We start from the raw sequence: 16,477 nt of genomic DNA on the forward strand, positions 1-16,477 counted from the left end.
ATTAGCGATAAGGTGTACAATTCAGTTTCGAGATTATTTTTCTTTAAATAATGAACATGATGAAAAACTAAGTAATACATGACTTATTTAAAAAAAAAATCATGAACTATCATATATAAAGCAACTTTGTAATTAAAATGTATTCAATAAATATCAATTATGACAAAAGAATACAGATTAGGAAATCTTTGGTGACCTTTGGCTGTTTTCTGCACTAAGGTCAGACTGTTGTTTCTTCGACACATTCTAAATTATTTTATTTACTTCCATTCTAAATTATTTTATTTTGAAAATATGCAAACCCACTGATTAGGTTAATGTTACGACAAATCGAATAAAGTTGTAATCAATCAAACCTTCGTGGAATATTGATGTATTTAATGTGTTAATTCTTCAGGCACTCCAATTGAATCTCAAAAGGAACTATACAAAAGCTCTATTTCATTGCATAGTTGTCGGGGTGAAGGTAAGCAATTCAATGCATGTGTTATGTAAGTGTGACGTTGTCAATGTTAGGCATCACTTTCCTTATAGATCTTTTAATTTCTGCAATCAAACCAGTAATATGACATTAAAAGTTAATAACAGTAGAAACCAGTGTGGACAAAACAAACTAAATGCGATTGATAGATTAAATAATCGACACAATAAGGTGGATTTTCAGATGTCTTTTATGTCTATTTTTAATTCATGTATGGTTTCCATTTCTTTTTGTCTTTTGTGTTAATTGTATGTAATTGACTTTCAGACCCTGATACAGGAGGAACAGATAATCAGAGTTCAGGTAAAGTGTAAATAAGATACTTACTAATAGTGAATGACAGATATTTCTTAATTCTATAAATGTTCATACAAAATGTATAAAGTAAATTTTGTAGGTTGAATTTTTGTGTTTGTTTTACAAAGATTTGGTGCATACATTTAGGACAAAAACTTTCAACATATCATTGACAAAAAAAAAATACAACAACACAAACAGGGCAACAACTTGTATATGGATATTTTTATCTTAAATTACAATAAGGCAATCAACATGATGCAAAGACGACCCCCATCATGGTTTTGAGTTGAACAAGTTACTAGCTGCCGATCAAAGATATACAATGTAGACAAGAACATAAACTGTCGTCATTTGAAGCAAATGTTCCAATTCCTATGGTTACGAACTGTGCGCCTCTCTTTGCTAACCTCTTCTTATTTTCATATTAATCGGAGTTCCTTCGGATCAAAAAGCCAGGTTATTTCATTCAGATATCGATGATGTTCTTTCCATAAACAATCCGAACTTTTCTGATTGGGTTCCGTTTATATATCCTCCAGAACCAGAAATTAAGGAAAAAAGAATCACAGCTTTCTCTTGCTGATTTTTAGACTTATTCCTCGAATTTGACATACACAGTCAACTCAGTACCAGAATCTATTACATATAAGACAATTTTAATTTTGAAATTATCCATTCCCCCCCACCAAAATAGCAAGACATCAACTTCAACAACATATGGTATATATATTTGCTTGTGTTATTGTGCTATAGCAGATTTTTTGTTCAAAACTTTCATTTTTGCTTATGTGCCATTATACCTTTTTGTGCTTCTTTGTATATATTTCTAATTTTGGTGAAATTTTGTATTTTTGTGTTGAATATCGACAAAAGACATGTATAAAATTCAAGCAATACCACTGATAATACTTTTATGTATAGTTATTTGTGCTTCAAAATCGTTGATACGTAGGAGATAAACATTGCAGTGAAGAAAACTGTTGGTTTTTTTTCTTTTCTCAGGTATGATAGTTGGAATTGTGGTATCAATATCAGTGATAGTAGTGATAATATTTGTGATACTAGCATTCATGTACCGCAGGTAATTGTTTTGTTTCCGTAAATACATGAAATATGTGCATAAGTCTATTGACTACAGGGTTATCAAATACAACATGTTTTTCATGAAAAGACGCCAGTGGTTCATAAAATAGAAAAATATGTTCAAATTGTCGTATCACATTTCAGTTCATTTTTTCCTGGCGCGTCTGGCTTACTAAGTTATAATCCTGGTAAATTTGATAACTGTTTATACCCTTGGGTCGATGCCACTGCTGAGGGACGTTTCGTCATCGAGGGTATCACCAGCCCAGAAGTCAACACTTCGGTGTTGACATGAATATCAATAATGTGGTCATTTTTATAAATTTCTTGTTTACAAAACTTTGAATTTTTCGAAAAACTAAGGATTTTCTTATCCAAGGCCAAGATTACACAAGCCGTATTTGGCACAATTTTTTGGGCATTTTGGATCCTCAATGCTCTTCAACTTTGTATTTGTTTGGCTTTATATAAAATATTGATATTAGCGTCACTGATGAGTTGTATGATGACGAATCGCGCGTATGGCGTACTAAGTTATAATCCTGGTACCTTCGATAACTAGTTACACCACTGGGTCGATGCCCCCGCTGGTGGACGCTTCGTAGTAGTCAACTGTGGTCATTTTTTTAAATTTCTTGTTTACAAAACTTTGAATTTTTCGAAAAACTAAGGATTTTTTTTTATCCCAGACAAACATTACCTTAGCCGTATTTGGCACATCTTTTTGGGAATTTTGGATCCTCAATGCTTTCAACTTTGTACTTGTTTGGTTTTATAAACAGTTTGATATGAGCGTCATTGACGAGTCTTATGAAGACAAAACGCGCGTCTATCGTACTAAATCATAATCCTAGTACCTTTGGTAACTATTGACTTAACCAATTATAAGTCACTATCGAGTGTTACACATACTTGAAATTGTTATATCCATGAGTATTACAACAGGTGACACAAATGGTGCAGAATCTACTTACCTTTTCTGGAGCCAGGAAACTATACCAGATTCTGATGAGGTTCTTGTTGCCCGAAATTAAATTGTTTGTCTATTTTCCCATGAACCTGTTTGTCTTTTTATCGTATTTTGTTTCTTTGTAATAAAATTGTTTTGGAATGTCTCCATAGCGCATTTTGCTTTCATAAGTTCATGTTGTTTTTCATCACGCACGTGTATTTAGCATTGAGTTGATATAAACTGTTTCTGTGTGTACTATCATTATTTAATAAAGCAACCTTTAAAACATGACTCTAGATCTTAATGAGGTTCTTGAAGCCCGAATTTAAGCTGTTCATCTATTGTTTCGTGAACTTGTTTGTCTTTTAATCGTCTTTCATTTTTTTGTAACGATGTTTGTGTAGAATATCTCCATGTTAAACGTATCAGCTGCATTTTTTTAATAATTCATGTTGTTTTTCATCCGACAAGCACACTTTTATTTAGCATGGAGTTGACATAATCTGTTTTTTTTGTACCACCAATATTTAATAAAACAAAATTTGAAACATTATTTCAATGATGATAAACCTCATACATGTTGGATAATTGTTTTCATGCGTTAACAGTCCAGACTTGTTTCATAAGTTGATATTGTTTAGCGAATGAATAAGTATTCTTCCTGGGCTACCTATGTATTTTTATATCAGAAATGCTTGAATAATTTGCTAACGTTGAAAAAAATATACACTCTGTATGAGAAAAAAATGAAGGACATAGTTCTCTGTTTATTTTTTTTGCAGGACATATGCTAAAGAAAATGTATCATTGAATACAGCTGGTAGGGAAGATCGTAACACAAACGACATAGATAATAATACAGTCATTTCTGACTGCCAACAGTTAGATAATGTTGCTGACGTACAGAAAATAACAAATGCATATGATCAGTTGAACGTTACACGTAATGTACACACTGGATCGACTAACGACCAGCCCAATACCTGTTTTTCCAGAGAAGAGTATAGCAAATATGAATCTATTGTAGACTCTAACGGGATAATTACTAATACAGTAATTTCGGAATACGAAGAGTTTCATAACGCCGATACAGATACAAGCTCACAAGCATATGATCAGTTAAATGTCACACGTGAAGTTCCAACTGATCCGACTAACTTTGTCTCCAAGATCACGGTCTCAACAGAAAAACACAGCAAAAACCAATCGACAAAAGCAACAGCTGCTACTTCGGAATATGAACAAACAGTTAGATAATTCACAAAAGCATGACAACATGAACGTGAATGGTCAATTACATGTTGAACACGCGTATGAACTTGGCTAGACTCAAGAAACTCTCATTTCCTTTTTGAAGATAATGTGTAATTCATTAATCAATGAAGATAAACAAACATTTAACTTTAATTGGTGTACCATTGCATCGTTCATCTAGATGTATACCCATATTGTTAATCCAAATTATAATAATAATTTTAAGATATAATGGTAAGTTGATGACAGTGACTTATATGAGTTAAACAGGACCGCGAGGTAATACTCACTTGGTTGTAATGTTTGTATCTTTTTATTTATATTTAACTGACTGTGTAAATATCAAGAATGGTCGTAAATTTCGCCTGATTTTTTGTAAATTCTCTTTGAGCTTTAATTGTAAATTACTCTTTTTAACACTAATAACATATCGCCATTGACGTTTCTGTAACACAAAATATAAGAAGAATACTGGAATATGACTCTTTATTAATGTCAAAATGAATTAGATAGTCATGGAACATATAGTCGATTCGAGGAAAAAAAAACAAAAAAAAAACAACGTTGAACATCCAGATTAATATTATGATACCATCATGCAGTCTATCTTTCATGCATTTCTGTGAACATACTAACAAAAAAAGGAAACAAATCGTTTGAAATGTATACGTTAAATAATGGTATACAAGAAAATATACAGAAATATATTAAGAACACGTCTAAGAATGGAAAAACTCCAAGAACATAATCCTGGCTTTGTGTAGTATAGTTTAGACTTTGTTCTAGTATAGTAAATAGGTTAACGTCCTTTAGTCAAGTATTTATAGACTAAAAGAAAGAAAAGATCGTTTTGAATTTATCTGAAAAACTTTGTCAAAACTTCCAACACCAATAAAGGTTGAAAATTTGGAACATTTTTTCGTAGGTTATGAAACCCAGTTGAAAGATAAATTGATTCATGGTTTTTCTTTTGGATTTTCAATTAATTCTTGTTTTTCTACATCTCTTAATAAGAAGATTTTCCCTCCAAATCATAAAAGTGCAAGGGAAAATTATCATGTTGTGCAATCGAAACTGAATAAAGAGATTGAAGCAGGCAGAGTTAAGGGTCCATTTACAAAGCCCCCTTTCCCTCTTTTTGTATGCTCCCCTTTGGGTTTAGTTCCAAAAAAGGAACCCAAATCTTATCGATTAGTACATGATTTGTCGTATCCTAAGGGTGACTCTGTAAACTCTGGTATTTCCCCAGAATTTTCGGCAGTACAATACCAAAACATTGAAACAGTCATAGATTTAGGCCAATCTTATGAATCAAACTGTCTAATGTCCAAAACCGATATTGAGCATGCATTTCGCTTAATTCCAATAGCTAAAAAAGATCATCATCTGTTAGGTTTTCATTGGGACAAACAGTTTTATTATGATGTATCCCTCCCCATGGGGGCTTCGTCCTCGTATCAGCTATTTGAGGCTTTTTCTACAGCCCTCCACTGGATTTTAAATGCTAAATTTCAAATATATGGGGTATCACACCTGTTAGATGATTTTTTCATTGTCGGAAAAGCTGGTTCAAATGGATGTTATAGTGCATTACAAACTTTTCTTTGTCTTGCTGATAAATTGGGGGTACCCATCAAATCAGAAAAAACACAACTCCCTACTACTTGCATTACTATCTACGGTATTGAAATTGATTCTACTCAGATGGTAGCTCGATTACCTATGGAGAAAATAGAAAAAAATTTGCAATTATTAAGTAAATACAAATGTAAACGCAGTATCTCACTCAGAGAATTGCAATCCTTATTGGGTCTTTTAAATTTTGCATGTGGAGTTATCATACCTGGGAGAGCCTTTTTATGTAGGCTTTTTGATCTGACTATAGGTCATGCATCTCCTCATTATAGAATCAATCTGAATTCTGATGGAAGATTAGATCTTAAGTTATGGTACAGTTTTATTGAAAATTACAATGGTAAATCTTGTTTTTTATTCAAAGAATGGGTTTCATCAGATTTTTTAAAACTGTTTTCTGATGCTGCAGGTACTTATGGTGGTTTTGCTGCAGTTTTTGGCAGCAAATGGTTTTCAGGGAAATGGCCACCGGAGTTAATTGATTTACACATTACAGTGAAAGAACTTTCCCGATTGTGTTAGCTATTGATATATGGGGCCCTCTATTAGCAAATCATAAAATACTGTTTTTAACAGATAATTCAGCTGTTGCTGAAATTATAAATAAGACATCATCTCGGGAAAAGAATATTATGAGACTGATCCGAAGATTAGTGTTAGCTGCATTAAAGTACAATATCTATTTTAGAGCCAAACACATTCCTGGGAAAACAAACGTTATTTGTGACTTGTTGTCTCGTTTTTCATTTCAGGAAGCTCATCAGATTGCTCCTTGGTTAAGTCCAACTCATGTGGCCATTCCACCTCAATTTTTGCATCTATGACTGATAAGCTTGTTATTGCATCATTATCTGCTGCTACTCAGTCATCATATAATAGAATGCTAAGTGTGTATTCAAATTTTTGTCAGAAATATTTTCCAGGAGTTAATGTACTTCCATCTACTCATGTCATGGTTGCTCATTTTATTTCACATTTATTTATTCAAAATTATCAACCATCTACAATTGCGTCTTACATATCAGCCATCAGTTTTATGCATAAAATTAAGTTCTTACAGGATCCAACAGACACATTTTTTATTAAAAAAATGTTAAAAGGTACAAAACAGTTGAGACCTTCTGTTGATACACGGCTGCCAATAACCTATGACATTCTTGTAAAATTGGTTAAGGCTTTACCAAAAGTAATAGTAGACATTTATAATCAAGTTTTGTTAAAAGCTATGATGTCTACAGCTTATTTTTGTTTCTTAAGGATTGGAGAAATTGCAGTTAAAACTGAGTCTGAAATATATAGAGTAATTCAAAGGGAAGATATAAAGTTTGAAAGAGTAAATGGTCATGTGAGCAATATGACAATTACTATGAAGTTCTACAAACATAGTAATCTACAGAGTAAGACATTATCAATAGCTAGACGTCCTGAAAATTATTTATGTCCTGTTAAAGCTATTGAGGAATATCTAAGGTTACAAAATTGTCCACATGGTCCTTTATTTCGATTTAAATGTGGAAAACCTGTTTCGGGTTTTTATTTCAATTCTTCACTAAAAAGTTTGCTTAATTTCGTAGGATTAGACAATAATTTTTATAAAGGCCACAGTTTCCGAATTGGAGCTGCGACATCTGCAGCTGCCAGAGGTGTGCCGTTAGCCTTGATCCAAAGCATGGGTAGATGGAAGTCGAACGCTTTTCAACATTATATTCGACTTGATAATTTTCACACTTAGATTTAATATAATCTCAGTCGCTTATTAAGTACTTTGGTAGAGGTCAACATTGCTTGCTTTACCTTATTGTGATTTTTTGTATTTACTTTTAGAGAGGTCAACATGGTTTGCTCTGCAAATTTAAGTTTTTTTATTTCAGTCATTTACTATATGTAATGGTATTTATTGGGTTGGTAGAGGTCAACATGGCTTGCTTTACCTTTCCTTACAAGTTTAATTATCAATGATTATTTTGTATACTTATATATCATTTCTTTTTTGTTTTGTTTTGTTTATAATATGTGTTATTATTTTTGTAGAGGTCAACGTGGTTTGCTCTACACTTTTACTGAAATGCTAAAGTTAAAAAGAGTATATTTTATTCAATCTTGGGTGTTTTTTTATTGAGGTCAACATGGCTTGCTCAATTTTCTAATTCTGGAGTTCCTAAGTTGAATACAGAGTCCTCGGTTGGGGATCCCTCTTGGGATTTGTGGCACTTTTTCAACCCAACCTTTGCTTATTAAAGTCATTGTCATTTATGCAGTACTATTATAATTGTTCAGATATAAGTTGCATTTTAAATTAATTTCTGAATAAATGACATTTTACTCAACTTGTATTTTATTAACAGCAAACATAGCTCAGACTCTTTGATCTTGGTCATTTATACAAGGTTTTCTCGTTGTTATCTGTGTCAAGGAACATTAGCTGACACAAATCAAATTATGTATTTAAACTATACGTAAAGTATGACATATATTTTTAAATAGTCTTTTGTTTGTAACCTTACATTCTTAACACTTCCTGTTATGTTTATAACATGCATTTAAACAAGCTACCTTATTTACAAATGTTGCAGCTTGTTTTCTGTCGTTTATTGTTTTTTATGTGTGTATTCTGTATATGACTAACATTATTCATAATTTGAGGACAAAGCTGTTTCGGTGGTTTATGACTTATAATGAAGTCCTGGTTGTAAACCGTTTGTTATTATTAAACAGCTGACACAACGATATTTTGAAATGGAATTGTACATCATCACCTAAGGTAAATTATATATCTTAAATGGTTCCTAACAATTATTTTTATTTTACATCAAGATCTAAATTTTATTTTTCTGGTAATAAAATGTAGCATCTGCATATATGCAGTGAAGCTCTTGCCTATGGTGCTCGCATGTAATATAACACAATGGCACAATACGAATCTATTAATTAAAATAACAAAACAAATACAAAAAAAAATGTGACATAAAACGATTGGGAGTAAGCACATTTTGAATAAAACACTTATGCATGTTGTATATCTCCTTTTTGCCATATCAGTCGTATGTCCTGATTCATGAACTTACATTTATTGACATAAAAAAAACCATTCGTTTAAAGTACACATATATTGGCTAAAAGTACTTTTTTTAAATATCGAGTGAAAACATTTTCTATTTCCTATTTTATGATACTGAGAACAATCGTAAGCGCTGAATTATGCTTGACGAACACAGGCGTGGTCGTTGGAAGGACGGGTATATATATGTATATGTACACAAGACACCGACATTTAATGAATCAACTGCGATTCTTGGTTTTGTCTGAAACGCTGTCAAACAAAGACTTCATATCCCATTTAGATACATTCACGATCGTTCTCTAATTGTAACATCTTTTAAGAAAGAAACAGTAAAACAATTAAGCTGCTCCATGTAGGAAAGACAAGCAATTATTTATCGTATCAACTGGCACATGAGAACGAATAAAATGGCTTCTAAATGAACTGCTGGACCGTAAATACAAAGATGTAGAAAGGTAATTAAAGGAATCTGTTTTATCAAAATAATTCCATCTTAACCGACCCTCTTGTAGCCCTTTTCGAAAATTCCTATCTTTCTTAAGCTAGACGACGTTAAAAATAGGAAATTGAAATGTTGTTGTTTTTTGTCCTTCGAAAATTATCTTCATTTTTAATTCAAAGAATCTTGCTTCTAACAGTCGCTGTCATATCAAGCAAAACACTAGTTTAGCTAGCTATAAAACCAGGTTTTACCAACCATTGTCTACAGAGGGAAAATTCCTGTACTATTTCAAGGATACAACAGTTGTCAATTTGTTTGATGTGATTGAGTATTTGATTTTGCCATTTGATTAGGGACTTTCCGTTTTAATTTTTTTATCAGAGTTCAGTATTGTTATGATTTTACTTTTCACTAGTAAGAATTCTAAGAATTGTTTTAATAATTTCAGAGAAACTTTAAGATATAAGACGAGGTATGAATATCCGAACACACACCTTTGTCAGGATTATATTTTTGACGTTTTCCTGGAAATGTGGTATGGGTTAGTAGTAATGAAATATTTGATTTAAAAAGCTAGCAAATAGTATATTAATATAACCAACAGTGATAATTTAATTAAATTCCCAGTATATATGTCGGTCATATTCTAAAAACTAACCCGGTTTGTTAAGAGAGCATAAAACAACTCACTAAGCTATATAGTATACAAATACAGCTTTTATATATCTAGTTATACTTTTCTTCGTCGTAGTCTGTTTTATGTATGTTCATTGCTAATATGGCATGAGGATAACACACTTTTGATATGTTTGTTTGTTGACCTGCTATCGCAGATGAGATTACCTTTGATGGGTTTGTTCATACTCATGAATACAACTGATATTATTCATCAATGAACTGGAATAATATATAGTGTACATAACAAATAATCTTAAGTCAACCACGATACACCAGGCCAAAGATTTATTGCAACAATGTAAGATCTGCATAATAACGGTAACATCTTTTGTTTTCAACTACATCGAATATAATTTCATGCTTATGTTACATCTTGAAATCTCTGATTTTGTCCAGTGTCAAAATAAGGAAGTTTTATATGGTTCATAAAATATGTCTACAAAAACAAAGCGTTATGTTAATTACTAAATTAAGTGCTCGATTTATATATAAGTTATATGTAATAGAACAAGGATGTGTAAATAAAGCTCTAAACAATGCAAGCGCCTGACATAAGAATCGGTATACGTTATTCAAAAGATTTTTTATTTATGAAAATAAATGTCCGTTGTTAAAAGGAGCAATTTTTGTTCAGCAGTACACAAAATTATCTTACGATGATGTTTATTATTTTATTGTGTTTGTTTTACGTATCTTATGCACCTTTTTATCTATGATTCCTTACGACGAGAACATTTAAACATGGATTCTCAAGATATCTTGTTCAAATTTAAATGACCAAGGCAAAACGACGAATGTGTCTTATTCTAGCAAAAGTCTTCATTTGTACCGTTGGTGGATATTGTGCATGTTTGTTTTAATTAAAATTGTATAGACTTATGTCTTTTTTAATTTTCATAAAAAATATATATATCGATTTTTGTGTTATTAGCTTTTGTCTAAAGATTCAGATAACAGAACAATTTTCTTCAATTCTGAATACAATTAGCTTAACTGATCTCTGTCGGGATTACAAAACATAAACTAAATTCCATAGGTTTTGCTTATTATGAAGGCCGTATGATGACCTATTGATTTCATTTCTGTGTTATTTGCTCTCTTGTGAAGTGCTGTCTCATTACATTTCACCCCACAACTTCGTTTTGATAGAGCAGTCCATCAACTTAATCAAATACTCCAAGAACAACGAGATACAAAATGTAGTTATGCAAAATAAATAATAAAACATTAAATTGCAGTTTAAAGTATTCGTGGTCGTTTTTTTAAAGACCGTATGTACGTGCTATATGTAGTTTTCTGTTAGTTTTTACTGAAGATTTTAATGTTTATCAGTAATAATGCATCGTTTCTATATCAAGTCTAAACAATAATTACTGCCGTTTGAAATAAAGCAAATCCTGTTTTTAATCAGCTCCAGATTGGTTGGTCTTACAATAATAGGTTATGTTATCTTCTTTTAATATCATGTACATGTCACTGTGTCTCCTTCTCCAAAAAGAGGGGTTAATTACAGCATATTCTAATACTAGACTTACGTACAAGGAAATCCTATCAATTTCAGTTAGCGGATCGGAAACTACAATGAAAACATGGAAACAAGCAGTTTTAGATTGCAATGGGAATAACTCGTTTTTGGAAAGCAACACCACTGTTCTTAAACAGTTCATGGTCAATCATACTAAAGTAAATGAAAGTATTTGGGTTGGAAGCTTTCAAGCTTTACTTCCTTGGATTGAAATAAGAGGTAGGTAATTCATACACTATTCTAAAGTGTCGGTTGATTTATTTTACTAAGGGAAAACATTTTTTTTTTAAATATTTATTCAATTCTGGTAACATAGGTGTTTCAAACTGGAGCAAGAAATGGAAATGAAATTGGGCTTGACTTTGGTATTTGAATAGCGAATGGTAATGCTGTACATATATTTACAGTAGAATATATACATATATACGTAAAATTGAATAAAACCCGATTGATTGGTTGTTCTGTAGTGCAATTATTTTCTAAATTTTCGCATACAAGAATGTGTTCCATAAAATCCATATTTATTAGTATTGTTGATATTGTTACATTAAGGGATACACTATTCAATTTTATCACACCATCTAGCTACAAGACATTGTCGTTTGAAAAAATGAATACTAGTATAAGTTTGAAGCCATATACAACATGCAAGCAAACCTCGGATTCGTAGTCCTGTTTTACTTATAATGTTGTGTCATTGTCAGTTGTGTTGCTTATTCAGCAATTTTATCAGGTCTTGCACGTTCAAATGTGTTAACCAAAAACATTACTGAAAAGACAGTACTTGTCAGAACGTGCATCTGGTGTTGTAATATATTTTGTATTTGTACTAAAATTGTTTTCATTTATTTAAAAAAATAGTGGTTAAGTATAAGCAGATATGTTCCAATCATTCATGTCTGCGAAAAAAAAGTTTTAAAATGAAACCAATTTGACCAAAAAACCATTTCCATATGTCTGTTTTAAGCTTTCATTTTATTTCTTTTCATAAAAAGGTTGTTACAATATACCACTTACATGCAACAGCTTAGAAAAAGATGAAACAAATGCTGCAAATTTACAACTGTGTCAAGTCAAATGCATGAAAAGACGATATTTTGCATTTAACCAAAAAGTAAGTTTATATTTACTTTGATCCTTGACAAAAATATAAAATTTAAAAATGTTTGAACCAACCGTTTAATCAGAAAAAATTACTCTAGTTATAAAGTAGTTCGACAAATACTTATTTTGATTATCGAGAAGCTTTATCTTCCCTTAACAACACAATGTCATTAAAGCGTTCTGCTGATTTTACAGAGTTATCTTTGTTCTAGACATGAAATGTCAGAATCTTTTATTGGGTTGAACAGTTTAAGGACATACAATACAACATAAAACTAGAAAAATCTGATTTAAAGTTTAACTCGTCTTATCCATAAAAAAAACTCCTATACACAGGCAACAAAATTTAAGAAGGACATATTTGAGGGTACTCTGGGTTATTGAACGTAATTGTCGCTTGACAAAAACATTCATTTTTTTAAAGTTAAAACTCTTATGTTATTGTCTTTTAGGGACTATTGTTCACTAAGAGAATCATGTTTGTCTGTTTTGGCATGTTTGTCAAAATCTTTACTTCCAAATTTGTTAATATTCTATAGTTCTCGTCATATACAGATATATGAAAACGTCATTACATTTAACTTGATATATTATATTTCCTTAATTATTCGCGGATTCATTGATTCCTAAACAAATCAAATTACTAGGTTAAAAATTTGCCGCTTCCAAATTGTGACTTGAAAATAATTGCCTGCTTGTAGTGAAACGCTCGTCCTGTTTACTGTTTTATTTTTGTCCACTTCCGATTTTGACTATATATCTGTACCAACACATGACACTGTTAGAAATTGGAAACTTGTTTTTCTTTCGTTTGATGCGTATGAGCATGAACATTTGCCATTTTATCATGTTTATAAGGGACTTTCCGATTTTAGTTTTCTTTGGAGTTCGATTTTGTTGCTCTCTTTTACTTTGTTCAAGGTTTTTGACTTTGTAGTACTTTGGTTTAGAATTACTACCAAATAAAAAGTTTTAACATATCCCCGAATCCAGTACATTGGCATCTGTATTTCAAAACTAAAATGAACAATACAGTTAACGAAATCAAAAACTGTAGGGTTATTTTACAGTACTAGTTTATGATTTAACTAAATTACACAAAAAGCTAAAAAAAAAAATAAAAAAATCAGAAAATGAAATTCTCCGTTTAAATGTATTTTTTTGTAGAATGAGAGATGTGTGTGCTTTGATGAACATGATATAGTAAAGAAAGAGACTGATAATGCAAGTTTCTGTCAAGCATTTATAGACCGTGGAGACAGCAATGCACACGCTGTCGTATACAAAGGTTTTCATTAACATGTTGTTTTTCTCTCCGACTATAAATCAAGCATGTCAACTATTTAGCAGACAACTAGACAAATACTTTTCAAAAGTAATGGCACAAACCATTATTAAATTTACCGTCTTGCATAACAAACATTTTTCAAATGTAGTTGAACTAAGTTCACAATAAGCTCTTTAAGATAAACCAAAAATAACAACTCATATCGTAAAGTTGTCTTCATTCATATGTAAAGAACAGCATGTATTACGTGGTTGAATATACTTCTCCTTTCGATGATATAGTGTTTTTTTTTTATATAAAAGCATGATATACGATACAATGATTCTGCATATTTGTTTAATCTAAAAACCAACAAAATTTTTCTTTGTATATCTAGTTTTTGATAGATCATTAAATTTAGCGGGTTATAACCATGACTGCCTGTTTTACCGATGTTACTCAAATGGCTCAAAGTTAACTTTTTCTACAGAAGAATGTTATACATCTGCCAGATGTACTGTCGTAAGTATATGATATAATGAATATCAAAATTGGTAGATAATGAATTTGTATTGCCAGACGATCGTTTTGTCCACGAAAATCTAACAGTGACGCTGACCAAGAGTAAAGTAAAAGAGAATTGAACTTGAAAAATAAAAATTGAATGGTGTGCTAAATATTAAAAATGTCGCGTATGTCTTGTTGGTGAAAGTCCTTAGTTTTTTCAGTACATTAAATATATATTTGAATACTAAAAAACAGGAAAAGAACATAGAATGTATGATATTTCATTTATTAACTAAGTAATATTTCGGACTCCCGTTATAAGGGTATAGGAGTATTTAATTATATTTCATCAGAAGTTATGTTATGTGCTTGGTCATCATGAAAGCCGATGAATAATGCTTGATTATAAGAGTGAACATAATATAAGCATACGATATTAAAACACCACACGGTACAAAAAATGTAATTCTATTATTGTTACATCTCTTTCCTTTTTATGATATTTAGGGGATGAGCGAAGAGCTGTTGGCCCTGTATATCAGCTTTTCTTGCAATATCGTAGTACTTGTGAGGAACAACATTTCACTTATCCACTACTTTATTCTGAGAATCCAGTTAAACTTTGTAACGTATCAGAATCCCTTATTCCTGAAACAGATGTTTGGGTTGGTGTTTACAGACAGAGATTATTCATAGACAATTCGGATAAAACAGGTGATATACTGGGTGTTTCCGAGTATTTACGATGATATACTATGTTGATTTAATGTCACTTACTTGAAAAACATGCAGTTTTGTGTATGAATTACAACAACATGACTGTACACATTGCATGATACCTAGCTACGTAAACGAATCTATATTTTTATGGAGACATGCTGAATACTGTATTTAGTTTTAAACATAACAAGGAAATCGAAAATGTATTTAACATAATTTGATAGAATTAATGTGACATATGGAAATTTTACAACCTTTAAGTCTAAATAAGCGTATTGATTTTTATCAATTTCTCTTCACCGCTGATGTTTGACGATTACTTTACGCCAAGGTATCATTAAAACAAGAAATGGTGTACTGACAGACTAATATGATATTCATTGAAAATCTTATCAAAGGTATCTAAGAAAAGTGTTTGGTGAAGCTGAAGAATGGGTATATTTCTCATATCTTTCAGTAGGTATCATATTCAAGAGCTTGCTTGTAAGAAAATAAATGTATAAAAATATGATATACTCTGAATAATCACTATCAGTTCCAATTAAACATTGAGTCCGCCCCCTCCCCTTGTAATATGTTTACTAATTGTTATCAGACTATGCCGCTAAAGACTTCAAATAACGACTAATTGAGCCATTACTATGTGGATTTATATTTTACTTCCATTTCTTTTGTAGTATCTCAAGACTTTGACAAAATTGAACAATACATTTCACGTTGTGATCATTTACTAAGGAATACTGTTTTGAAAAAAGCCGAAAATTGCAGCGAAAAACATCATTACATATGCTCTTCAGGTAAAATAAATAACACAAACCAAATCAAGTTGAGAATGTTGAGTTTTGCTGTCACTCATTGTTTAAATAATACCAAGTAAATATGTACTATTAGTATTTAAAGCTTTTGAGGGCAACTCTTTCTGAATTATTTGCCATTTATCTAACAAATGATCAAATATAAAACTGTTGTCTTTTTACTTCTTTTTTTATCGCAAAATCTAATTACAAAGACGTGCGATAAAAAAGTTGAAAAAATATTTTCCGAACCAATGTCTTGGACAATGTGTGAATATGCAAATAAGGACTGTTATTTAGAAAACAGACCATGATACATACATTAGACATTCCTTTAAACCCACAATGATTGCTATGTTCATCTTTCGAAACAAATGAATTGTATCGCAGGTAAGCTTTCATATTAAAAAAAAATCCAACGGGGCAAATATTCAAACTTGCAAACCTCACTGTGATAGTATATGATTTTATCATGTTTATCCCGTGCTTCAACTTTTAATTTTTTTTCTGTTTTCTGATAGCAGTAACTGTTAAATGGCTACCTTGCTTTTTTAAATTGATGTAGTTATATAGAATTTTAAGAAGGTTATCATTTGACACTGAAATGCTGTAAAATGTGATTTAAAAAAGTCCACGTTTAAGGGTAAAAATCAGATCTCTCTCATTTGTTTGTA

The 16,477-nt window shown here is 31.3% G+C and overlaps 1 long non-coding RNA gene across 2 annotated transcripts; it reads left to right on the forward strand.

The window, feature by feature from the left end:
* Nucleotides 1-8,212: 8,212 nt before the first annotated feature.
* Nucleotides 8,213-13,879, forward strand: LOC143054248 (uncharacterized). 2 transcript variants are annotated; one of them, XR_012971613.1, is made up of 5 exons: nt 8,213-8,466; nt 9,657-9,743; nt 11,448-11,630; nt 12,407-12,525; nt 13,683-13,879. It is a non-coding gene; the product is annotated as an uncharacterized LOC143054248 (long non-coding RNA). The 2 variants fall into 2 exon arrangements; XR_012971612.1 differs by having other exon boundaries at nt 8,215-8,466; nt 9,657-9,749; nt 13,683-13,877.
* Nucleotides 13,880-16,477: the final 2,598 nt, after the last annotated feature.

This window comes from Mytilus galloprovincialis, chromosome 12 (assembly GCF_965363235.1).
Source record: "Mytilus galloprovincialis chromosome 12, xbMytGall1.hap1.1, whole genome shotgun sequence".
In the NCBI taxonomy this organism is placed as follows: Eukaryota; Metazoa; Mollusca; class Bivalvia; order Mytilida; family Mytilidae; genus Mytilus; species Mytilus galloprovincialis.